The sequence below is a fragment of the Diabrotica virgifera genome, chromosome 3 (assembly GCF_917563875.1).
Source record: "Diabrotica virgifera virgifera chromosome 3, PGI_DIABVI_V3a".
NCBI lineage: Eukaryota > Metazoa > Arthropoda > Insecta > Coleoptera > Chrysomelidae > Diabrotica > Diabrotica virgifera.
Genome location: NC_065445.1, coordinates 37,994,339 through 38,007,062, shown reverse-complemented (window position 1 = coordinate 38,007,062; position 12,724 = coordinate 37,994,339). Strand labels below are relative to the sequence as shown.

At 34.7% G+C, this 12,724-nt stretch overlaps 1 protein-coding gene across 3 annotated transcripts in view; it reads right to left on the bottom strand.

Annotated features, from left to right (window-relative positions):
* Window positions 1-12,724, bottom strand: part of LOC114326037 (facilitated trehalose transporter Tret1-2 homolog) — a 91,051-nt gene that overhangs the window by 26,932 nt on the left and 51,395 nt on the right. Inside the window, exon 3 of one of the 3 annotated variants that reach the window (XM_050647864.1) lies at window positions 1,859-2,022. The exons of the other annotated variants lie outside the window; for them this stretch is intronic. The gene's annotated coding sequence lies outside the window, so the exon portion shown is untranslated. The remainder of the gene's footprint in view (window positions 1-1,858; window positions 2,023-12,724) is intronic. 3 annotated transcript variants of the gene reach the window in all.

Sequence of the window (12,724 nt, the reverse complement as noted above, 5' to 3'; positions counted from 1 at the left end):
TGGAAATGTACCAAGGAGCTTGGCACAGTTGCCTGAGAACTTTTGATTGAAAGCGCTGTATCTTGAGTAGATTTGTTTCACTGGCAGTTCCCCAGATTTGGATGCCATACGTCCAGATGGGTTTCAGTACACATTTGTAGATCAGAAGTTTATTGTCTAGACTTAGGCGTGATTTTTGATTCATGAACCAGTACATATTTCTATAAACGAGTCCCAGTTGCAGTCGTTTGTTCCAAATATGCTTTTACCATGTTAGGAAGCTGTCTAGGCAAATCCCCAAGTATTTGACGTCACTTCTTATTGGCAGTGGTGTGTTGTTAAAGGTTACAGCTGGATTGATTCCCTTTCTTAGTGTAAATGTAATGTGTGTTGACTTGGAGCTATTAACTTTGACTCTCCACAGTTTAAACCATATTTCAAGTCTATTTAAGTGACTTTGTAGAGTCTGTGAAGCTAGGGTCGGATTTTCGCGGCAAGCCATTAGGACAGTGTCATCAGCATATGTTGCAATTGTTGTACGATCTGAAGTTGGTATATCTGCTGTGAACAGGAGGTACAGTGTGGGTCCAAGGACACTTCCTTGGGGTACGCCAGAGTGGATGGGATGTAGAGTAGTGAGGGCCTCCCCTAGTTTTATCTGATACGATCTGCCGGTGAGGTATGATTGTAGGAGCATGCAGATTAGATAAGGCAATTGTCTTTTAAGTTTTGATATCAGACCTTTATGCCATACCTTGTCGAAGGCTTGGGAGACATCCAGGAAGGCTGCTGTACAATATTTCTTGTTCTCGAGTGCATCTCTTGCGGTTCTGACTACTCTATGGACCTGTTCGATTGTGCCATGTTGTTGTCGAAATCCGAATTGGTAATGAGGTATTAGGTTTTTTTCTGTAATGACAGTGTCTATTCTTTTCAGGAGAAGCCTCTCAAACACTTTGGAGGTTAAAGGCAGAAGGCTAATAGGACGATAGGATGAAGGTTGGGTTGTGTCTTTGTTGGGTTTATGAATTAGAATAATTTGTGCTACCTTCCATTGAAAGGGGAAGTAGCACAATCTTAGGACAGCATTGTATATGTACCGGGTGTCCCAACAAGAATGGCCCTCGGCCATATCTCAGGAACCATATATAGTAAAGCTTTGAGAAAAAAATATTTATAGCAAAAGTTCCCTCGGGAAAAGCCTGGACATTATTTTCATAATTGTAGGTCCACCGCTAGAGGGCGTAATTGAATATCAAGGATTAAGAGATCAAAATTTTACAAAATTTATCTAATGAAAGGGCACTGGAAATCCAATCATCGTATTCTCCATAAAATTCTGCGCATATTTGAGTTCACAAGTTTAAGTCTACCTTTGCAAATAAGAGGTGGGGGTGAGTGGGAACCTTCTTAAGCAAAAATGACTGTATGTCCGGTTTTGCTGGATCGAATTTTGCGTACTTGATCTTGTTGAAAACAGTTTTTCTTCGTTAATATAAGAGTCTTATTTTCGAAATAGCCTAATAAGTAATATGCCAACTAGTAGGCGTTATTTAATTATTTTCGGAAATCTAGTTTTCTTTGGAAAATATTAAATACAAGTATGCATTTTTAATCCTGTATTACAAAATTAGACTAAATTAGCAACATAATACCGAAAACCGCATGTCGATACCTTTTTTTATCTCGAGATATCTTAATAAACGTATACATTTTAAACAACTGTTAATGTCACCGGTAAACGAAGTTAAGGAAAAGTAGTGTGTTATGGAACAAACAAAGAAACATTTTTCAGATGTAAACGTATATAATTAATTAAAACAACAATAAGAAAAACAACACTATAAAATATATCAAAGAAATAACAGCAACTACTTACTTAGTGACGACCTAAATATTCAAATTGTTGCCCATCATTTTCGATGCAAGCATTTACTCTTTCTAAAGTAGATTGAACAGCAGTCTCAATTTCTGTTTCCGCAATGCTTTGAATGGCGTTTCGTATTCTCTAGATTCTAGATCATGTTTTCTTGAGTAGTGGGCCTAGGGCAAAAACAAAGTCTTTAATTCGTCCCCATAAATAACAGTCTAAAACAGTTAAATCTGTTGCTATTCAAGCTACTCTTGAAAGAGTAAATGCTTGCATCGAAAATGATGGGCAACAATTTGAACATTTAGGCACTCACTAAAAGTAAGTAGTTGCTTTTATTTCTTTGTTATATTTTATAGTGTTGTTTGTCTTATTGTTGTTTTAATTAATTATATACGTTTACATCTCGAAAATGCTTATTTGTTTTTTTCATAGCACACTAGTTTTCCTTTAACCTCGTTTACCGGTGACAGTAACAGTTATGTTTAAAATTTACACATTTCTTAAGATATCTCGAGATAGAAAAAAGTATCGACATGCGGTTTTCGCTGTTATGTTGCTAATTTGGTCTAATGTTGTAATACAGGAATAAAAATGCATACTTGCATTTAATATTTTCCAAAGAAAACTAGATTTCTGAAAATAATTAAATAACACCTCCTAGCTTGCATATTACTTATTAGGCTATTTCAAAAATAAGACACTTACATTGACAAAAAAGAGCTATTTTTAACAAGACCAAGTATGCAAAATTCGATTCAGCAGAACCGGACCTACAACTATTTTTGCATAAGAAGGTTCCCACTCACCCCCACCTCTTATTTGCAAAGGTAGACTTAAACTTGTGAACTCAAATATGCGCAGAATTTTATGAAGAATACGATGATTGGATTTCCAGTGCCCTTTCGTTAGGTAAATTTTGTAAAATTTTGATTTTTTAATTTTTGATATTCAATTACGTCCTCTAGCGGTGGTCTATTTTATGAAAATAATTTCCAGGCTTTTCCCGAGGCAACTTTTGTTATAAATATTTTTTCTCAAAGCTGTACTATAAACGGTTCCTGAGATATGGCCGAGAGCCATTCTTATTGGGACACCCGGTACATTAGTAGCTTTATTGCTTCTTCAGGTAGTTCTTTGAGAATTAGTCCTGTTATCAGGTCGTATCCAGGTGCTTTTTTTGTATTTAGGTTTTTGATTACTTCTTCAATTTCGGTAATTTTAACTTTTCTGGTGGGAAGACACATCTGGTAGGGTTCATCTGCTATATCTGTAATAAATTTCTCTTGGTTCTCTGGAACCTCTCTCTTGTGCGATTGGAAAACTGACTGAAGATGTTCAGCGACGGTGTTAGCCCTCTCTTCGTCACTTCGAGACCAGGTGCCATCATTTTTTCTTATCGGTGCTTTAGTTTGTGATTGTGTTTTGAGTTTTTTAGACAATTTCCATAACGAGTAGTTCTTTTCTTCAGAGCTAGACAGATTCTCTAGAAAATAGTTTATTTCGTGTTCTTTGTGTTCCTGTAGGACCTTTTTTAATTGACGGATTGCTCTGTGGTATTTAGTTTTGTCATCTGGAGCACGGGTGGTCTGCCATCTTTTTCTTAATTGTCTTTTCTCGTATATCATGGTTTTTATATAGAGCGGGTATGAGCCCGGTCTCTTAGCATATGATATATCAGGTGAAGCTTCCCATGCGGCTTGTTGAATTTTTACAGTTAGATGTTTGACTGCTTCATCTATATCTTGGTCAGATTTTAGTGGTAGGTTTAAATTTATGATTACTATTTTTGAAGACTATTTTTTATTACATATATCTCTGAAGGTATTCCAGTTTGTCCGGCTGTTGGATAAAACTAGTGGTTTTGTGATGTGGTCCACCTGTGTACTTAGGGTAATAATGAAGGGAGAGTGATCAGATGAGAGATCGAACAAAGGTTGAACTTTCAAGTAGTTTAGAGAGGTACCTTTGACGATACAGAAGTCGATGAGATTAGGCACTTTTCGTGTGTCGGTTGGGCAGTACGTCGGTTGACTCGTGGATCCGTGGATGCCGTTAGTAAATTATTGTTTTGGACACTTTTTAATAATTCTCTGCCTCGAGAGGTTATGAGTCTTGATCCCCAATGAAGGTGTGTAGCATTATAGTCACCAGCAGCTATGAAGCGATTTCCGAGCTTGTTAAAATATGTCGTGAAGTGTTCTTCTTTAATAATTTTATTTGGTGGACAGTAAACTTCAGATAGTATAAGTATAGCAGATAGTATAAGATACTATTCCAATAAGTTATTGAGATAGACGTGGCTTGTAAGTTTACTTCACTATGCTTGATTATTTCATGGTGTCTAATGCTGTTTTTATAATTATAGCAGTGCCTCCATGGGCTCTTCCTAGAGGGTGTTCAGTTATATATGTTGAGAATTTGGGTATATTGAAATAGCTTTTGTCTCTCATATGTTCCTCAGATATTAACATAACGTCCAGATCATGCTCTGAAATAAAGGCTTTGACTTCCAGACTATGATTAGTCAGGCCATTGGCGTTCCATCTGCCAATTTTTAGTTCAGTGTTGAAGGCTAAACTTTGTGACCAGTGTCATTAGGCTGTTGAACATTTTGGATATTCTCTCCATCAGTTTTGATACGACCTGTTCTAAGTTGTTTGTTGGTTGAAATCACATAGGTGGTAAACCTTGTTGTTGTTGAGGTGGGTTAAATTGTTGAGTATTGGAATTTGTTGCTCCTGCAACTTGAGCATAGCTGAGTGTTTGTTGTGGATTTTGCTGAATTGTATCATTTGTTGGTCTCTGTGGTGCTTTTGCGCGTAGTGGTGGAAATTTACTTTTTTGTAATTCTTTGTAAACTGAGCAACCTCTGTAGTTTGCAGGGTGATTTTCTTCGTAGTTTACGCATTGGACTTCATTATTTCTTATTTTTCTTGGACATTCTTTGGTTGAGTGAGCGCCTGTGCATTTGACACAACGTGGGCTTCTATGACAGTATTGACGAGTATGTCCAAAGTGCTGCCATCTTTGACATTGTGGTATCTCTCTTTTCGGGTGGGGAGATTCTACTTTAACTATAGTGTTAAGTATTTTATTTATTTGGTACACCTCTTTATTAATTAAATTTGTTTCAAGTTCGATAATAAACAGAGGAGGTATTCTTTCGTACCTTTTTGTCTTATGTTCGAGATATTTATGACTGAGTGTCCGAGCTCTGTGAATATCTTTTTTATGTCTTCCAGATCAGTAGAGGGGTGCAGGTTTCTAACCATGACTCGGAATCCTCGGTTTTGTTTTAGCTGATAAGTGTGGAACTGCGTTTTTTTCGGTTAGTGCTTTAACAGTTTCTTTGTAATGTTATGTTTTGTTTAGCTGTACTTTAACTTGATTGTTATACAGGCTTTTTAAGGTGTACTGTTTGGATGCTGTTTTGTCTAGTAAATCTCGCAGAGGTTTGATAAATGTTACATGTTGAATGAATATGGGAGGAGGCCTCCTTGATTCTCTACCAGTTGTTACGCTATTAGCTTCTTCTTCCGGCTCTTTGTTAGCTTCTTCAGGCTCTTTGTTAGCCGCTTCTTCCGGCTCTTTGTCCAGAGCTGAGAATCTGTTTTCTGTCCCAGCTGGTTTTGTTAGCCAGTAGTCTGTTAGCACTGCTTGTTTTTAAGTCGATTGTCAGGACTTTCATTGTTTCGTAGACGCTTTTTTACTGTACTGTCTCCCATACTTCTTGATCTTTTGAAGTGCTGGGTTGTATTGATTCAGGTGCTATAATTGGGTTAGATTAATGTTGATAATTATTTAAAGGTTGGGATAATTGTAGTGGGATTGAAGGATAGGCTGTTTGTTGATAACATACCTTGAGAGAAGCATGGCATTTGCCCTGGTATTTGACTGTATATCAATGGAGTGTTGGCACGTGGGACGTTTTGGTAGATCGTGTGCTGCATGTGATTTTCCATTTTACGACAATTTCCTAGGTTACTTGGTCTCGTAGATTCATGTCGCAAAATAGTTTTTAGTTCCTGGACTATAAGTCAAATAACACTGTTTTGTTGATTTGTACAAACAATTAAACTATCATTAGGTTTTATTTTTACGTTCTAAATCACTTTCACATTAAATAACGATAAATTAATTTAAAACGATGGTTTTGTTTATACTTTAAAACACCTATGGGAGCATCCATAAACTACGTCGTTGAAAAGGGGAAGGGGGACTTTGCTTATTACGACGGTATACGACAAGGGGGAGAGGGCCATAAGTGCATATCCGACGTCGTTTAAAGTTTACGAATATAAAAAATATACCCTATTTTAGAACTAAAAAAAAATTGTATACATATTACTTTTATCGCATACTTTTCATTTCGGTTTTATCACTCACAGCCTTAATAATATTGCTAGCAATTTTATACAGAATAACAAACAATAAAACATTGTCCTATGTCTTTAAACAAACGCTTCTTTTCAGAACAACGTCTGGAAGCAATAAATATTAAACTGTTCACTTATTTACTGAATACTGTGTGTGAAAAAATTCTAAAAGAATGAATAGAAATAAAATAAAAGACTAAGTTTTTCAACCTAATAAAAATATTTGTAAAATAAAATATTTTTAAAAGATTTTTAATTAAAAAACTTATTGGCCCATTTTCCTGGTGACACCTCCAAGGCTTCTACAATATGCAAGCCAAATGGATGCTGCAGTGAAGACAAAAGGGAAGGAATTCTACACTATGCAATTCACAACCCCCGTCTGCAGCTTGGTAAAGTTCCAACAGAAAATGGACCTAGTTACTCTATAGGAGTAATACTAATATAAAATAAAAATGTATACCATTTTTATTCAGTTGCAATGCGAAGCCAAAACCGTCTTAATTTTTACTTAGATTAGAGAGTGCAGCCAGCACTCTTATCGACGATTTCACCCTTGTTAGAGGCTCTTCAGAGAATGCATAGGCTGCTTTCTCTAGCCCAGGTAAAAACTTTTCGACATATTAGTCCCCCACTTCAACTGACGTGAAGGTATTAGGTGCGTAGCGGTATCTGCTAAATGAAAGACTAAGTTTCTCAACCTAATAAAAATATTTGTAAAATAAAATATTTTTAATTGTGTAGAATTGCATAGTGTAGAATTCCTTCCCTTTTGTCTTCACTGAAGCATCCATTTGGCTTGCATATTGTAGAAGCCTTGGAGGTGTCACCAGGAAAATGGGCCAATAAGTTTTTCAATTAAAAATCTTTTAAAAATATTTTATTTTACAAATATTTTTATTAGGTTAAAAAACTTAGTCTTTCATTTAGCAGGTGCCGCTATGCACCTACTACCTTCACGTCAGTTGCAGTGGGGGACTAATATGTCGAAAAGTTTTTGCCTGGACTAGAGAAAGCAGCCTATGCATTCTCTGAAGAGCCTCTAACAAGAGGTGAAATCGTCGATAAGAGTGCTGCTGCACTCTCTAATCTAAGTAAAAATTAAGACGGTTTTGGCTTCGCATTGCAACTGAATAAAAATGGTATACATTTTTATTTTATATTAGTATTACTCCTATAGAGTAACTAGGTTCATTTTCCGTTGGAAGTTTACCAAGCTGCAGACGGGGGTTGTGAATTGCATAGTGTAGAATTCCTTCCCTTTTGTCTTCACTGCAGCATCCATTTGGCTTGCATATTGTAGAAGCCTTGGAGGTGTCACCAGGAAAAGGGGCCAATAAGTTTCTCAATTAAAATTCTTTTAAAAATATTTTATTTTACAAATATTTTTATTAGGTTGAAAAACTTAGTCTTTCATTTAGCAGATGCCGCTACGCACCTACTACCTTCACGTCAGTTTGTTGCAGTGGGGGACTAATATGTTGAAAAGTTTTTACCTGGATTAGAGAAAGCAGCCTATGCATTCTCTGAAGAGCCTCTAACAAGAGGTCGATAAGAGTGCTGGCTGCACTCTCTAATCTAAGTAAAAATTAAGACGGTTTTGGCTTCGCATTGCAACTGAATAAAAATGGTATATATTTTTATTTTAAGAAATAAAATATTTTATTCTATTTAGTTAGTACATTGTATCAAAACAAAATAAGTATCAAGATTTATATGATGCAGTTAAGAAAGCATAGGAACTCCGATAAAAGTGTTGTCTTTTGTCCCCATAAAGCTAATTATTAGTTGTACAGTGAATTGAGAGAGTACGCGGATATTAATGAGTTACATAACAATACTGATTTGGATACATTCATTCGTAACTAAACTTTGAGAGCTAACTTTTAAAAATCTAGGAATAACATGGAATTTAAAAAAAATCACTAAAAAGGGGGGTCATGAGTTGCAATTGCGATGTCGGTATGAGGGGGGTCAACTGCAAACGACGCTTTACGATGGAAGGGGGGAGGGTATTAAAAACTCCAAAAATTTTACGACGTAGTCTATGGATATTCCCTATTATCGAAATCAAGTTTTTGCAATTGATAATGGAGAGCCGATAATGACTGTCTCGTTCTAATGTTGAAGAGCGACTGAAGGCACGTCTTAAGCTTAAGATCTGTTGGTGCAACCAGGCATTAGTTTTAATTTAATTGAATAACAAAAGGCGTACGCTGTTTATACAGTATCCCCTGTATAGACCCAAAATATTTTCTTTGATAATATACAGGGTGTCCCGAAAAGAATGGTCATAAATTATACCACACATTCTGGGGTCAAAAATAGTTCGACTGAACCTAACTTACCTTAGTACAAATGTGCTCATAAAAAAAGTTACAGCCCTTTGAAGTTACAAAATGAAAATTTTTTTCAATATATCGAAAACTATTAGAGAGTTTCTATTGAAAATGGACATGTCGCATTCTTATGGTTTTGTGTACGTTCCAATTAATTCATTATTGTGGTATCATTAGTTAAACACAAGGTTTTTAAAACTTTTGTTTTAGAAACAACTTTTTTGCCTCTTAGTATTTTTTCGATAAGCCAGTTTTTATCGAGATGCGGCTTCTTTTTTAATATGTCCACATAAAAATGTTATGGGTACGTTCCTTTATACCCCCCAAATGTTTGGGTACGTTCCAATTAAACTATTATTGTTGTATCATTAGTTAAACACAGTGTTTTTAAAACTTTTTTGCCTCCTAGTCTTTTTTTGATAAGTCACCTTGTATCGAGATGTGGCTTCTTTTTCAAAATATACCTAATAATGTAAATTATAAATAAATTTTCAGATTATTAACAGGTCTCTATAATCGTACTTAACCATATACAAATATGTGGGGGATTCGAAAAATATTCAAAATATCTCGATAAACACTCGCTTATCGAAAAAGTACTAAGAAGCAAAAAAGTTTTAAAAATATCGTTTTTAACTAATGGCGCTACAACAATAATTTAATTGGAACGTACACAAAAGTTTGGGGGGATTAAGGGAACAAAACCCCCATAAAATTTTTATGGGATGCACAAATTTTACATTAATTTTTTTTAAGATGTTGCTGCCATAAGAATGCCACATGTCCATTTTCAATACAAAATCTCTAATAGTTTTCGATATAAGAAAAAAAATCGATTTTACTTTTGTAACTTCAAAGGGCTGTAACTTTTTTTGTGTGCAATAATGTATATAAGTAAGTGAGGTTCAATCAACCTATTTTTGACCCCAGAATCTGTGGTATAATTTATGACCAATCTTTTCGGGACACCCTGTATATGTTGACTCCGAAATCTGACAATTCCAGTTTTGGAAACTTGATATAAACTAAGCAGGTGCTGGCTTCTAATAATAACATTAGAAGAAAAACCAGAAAATGTTCATATCATTCAGGAATCTATCCCTATAAGAGATGCCACAGATGAAGACATTAACAACATTTACAATAATACAGGGTGTAACAAAAATACAGGTCATAAATTAAATCGCATATTCTGGGACCAAAAATAGTTCGAATGAACCTAACTTACCTTAGTAGGTACTAATATGCACATAAAAAAAGTTACAGCCCTTTGAAGTTACAAAATGAAAATCGATTTTTTCGAATATATCGAAAACTATTAGAGATTTTTTATTGAAAATGGACATCTGGCATTATTATGGTAGGAACATCTTAAAAAAAATTATAGTGAAATTTGTGCATCCCACAAAAATTTTATGGGGGTTTTGTTCCCTTAAATCCCCCCGAAATTTTGTGTACGTTCCAATTAAATTATTATTGTGGTACCATTAGTTAAATTCGATATTTTTAAAAGTTTTTTGGCTCTTAATATTTTTTCGATAAGGCATTTTTTATCGAGTTGTGGCTTCTTTTTTAATATGGTTACATAAAAATTTTATGGGGGTTCTGTTCCTTTAAACCCCCCAAATGTTTGTGTACGTTCCAATTAAACTATTACTCCGATACCATTAGTTAAACACAGTGTTTTTAAAACTTTTTTGTCTCTTTGTATTTTTTCGAGAAGGCACCTTTTATCGAGCTGTGGTTTCTTTTTTGATAAGGTTCAAAATATACCTAAAAATGTAAATCTTAATTAAATTTTCATATTACATATTATTACCAAGTCTCCATAATCGTACTTAACCATATACAAATATGTGGAGGATTTGAAAAGTATTCAAAATATCTCGATAAAAACTGACTTTTCGAAAAAGTACTAAGAGGCAAAAAAGTCTTAAAAATACTGTGTTTAACTAATGGTACTACAAAAATAATTAAATTGGAACGTACACAAAAGTTTGGGGGGGTTTAAAGGAACAATATTCCCATACAATTTTTATGGGGTGTCTAAATTTCATTATAATTTTTTCTTAAGATACTACTGCCATAAGAATGCCACATGTTCATTTTCAATAAAATATCTCAAATAGTTTTCCATATATTGGAAAAACTCGATTTTTATTTTGTAACTTCAAAGGGCTGTAACTTTTTTTATGTGCATATTCGTACTAAGGTAAGTTAAGTTCACACGAACTGTTTTTGGTCCCAGAATATGTGATTAAATTTATGACCTGTATTTTTGTTACACCCTGTATAGAAAACATCTTGAAGTAAATCTCACAAAGGGAGCCAGTATATATTATTGGAGACTTTAACACCAAAAGGTGGGAAAAATTGAAAATGGACCATATTTGAGAGATATTGTCGGGTGATTATATTCTTGTATGAAAGGGGCCAAATTTTATTTGCCTGGGGCGCTTAAACCCCTAGAACCAGCTCTGAGTCAACCCTATAGGTACTAATAAAAATATTACAGAAAATATAAAAATAGAAAATATTTAGCCTGACCTTAATTTTAAATTACTACTTAAAAACTGCAGTAATAGTAGGGGAGGAAAGTAAGCTAAATTTGCAATTACTCGAGCGTTATGGGGACCTATTGGTTTGTGAAGAGTAGGTCTTAAAACCAAAAAACGTTAAGTTAAGTTTTCCATAAAGTGGGGGACTTTCCATTTTTTAATTTAATTTTCCATTTCCAGCAATCGTTTTTCCGATTGTAGCGTCATCTATCCATAATTCTAAAAAATATCTCGAATAAAAGTTGCTTATTTTTATATAAAGAATCCAAATCTGCAATAAAAATTGGGGGCTCCTATTTAAGATTTTAAGGTAACCCCCACCCCATCTCCGTGGGGGGTCGTGTTTGGTGCCATTCGATAGATTTTTAAAAAATACTGAATACGTGTATTTTGCTGTTTTTCGATCTGATGTTCATTTCGCGAAATATTGCGGGGTTCCTATTTAAAATTTTAAATTTACCCCCCACCCCTCTCCGTGGGGGTTGTGTTTGGAATCATTCGATAGATTTTTGAAAAATACTGAAGACTTTTTTTTAGTTTTTCGATCTGACGCTCATTTCGCGAAATATTCGCTTTTTTGTGAAACTCGTCCATTTCCTTACCGCTCAAATCGTCAGATATTTTAAATATACACTATTTTATCTTAATTTGGAATTTCGAGTTTTTCTAAGGATATATTTTTTTTCGGATCACCCATAACGAACTCTCCTGTATTAAGAGCCAATATAATATGGTAGATGTACATTTACAGGGTATAAGGTTTCTCCCCATGTGATAATCTGACACGCCCGAGTTACTGCAAAAATCCCCTCTTGGGCTTTTCTACCATAAAGATACATAAGGATGACAGCAGTACTAAAGAAACAAGTTAGCATCGATTACGATCTTCCGGCATGCGATATTTTAATAATTTTCTGGTCAAAAATTGTTAAATGATCTTTAAATAAAAAAACAACTGATTATCTACCAATTAACAAGTCAAATCTCATTTGAATTTTTTGAAGGCTTTATTAAATATTCATATTTAACAAAGTCAATGCCAACACTAAATGATTTCTTGTTTTTTTATTTTACTAAATAAAGTTCAATGATACATTTACACGTGCAAACATATCGATGAACTATAACTATAGACGTCTTTAAGGTGAATGATAATGACATTTGAGATAGTTTATGTAGTCTTGTAGTAGCAGTAGCAAAAGCTAAAGCAGATGCTTATGATAAATTTATCCGATCACCTTGATACCAGGGAAGGAGAAACCAAGATATTATATAAAATAGTCATATTGCATTAAAAATATCATGGTATCACCCTTCAGAGTTCCCAAAGCTTCATATACCTGGGCAGAGAGCTAAACAGTCAGCTAGACCACTCAAAAGAAATTAGAAGACGCATTGAAATACCAAGGTCTGGCTTCATTAACATGCGTGAAATGTTCTGTAACCCCAAGCTATCAGTCACAATAAGATTGAGAACACTAAAGTGTTATGTGTGGTCTCTATTACTATATGGCTGTGACTGTGAGACCTGGACATTAAGACGGTATGACGTCAACAAACTGAATTCATTCGAAATGTGGATGTACCGCCGAATGCTAA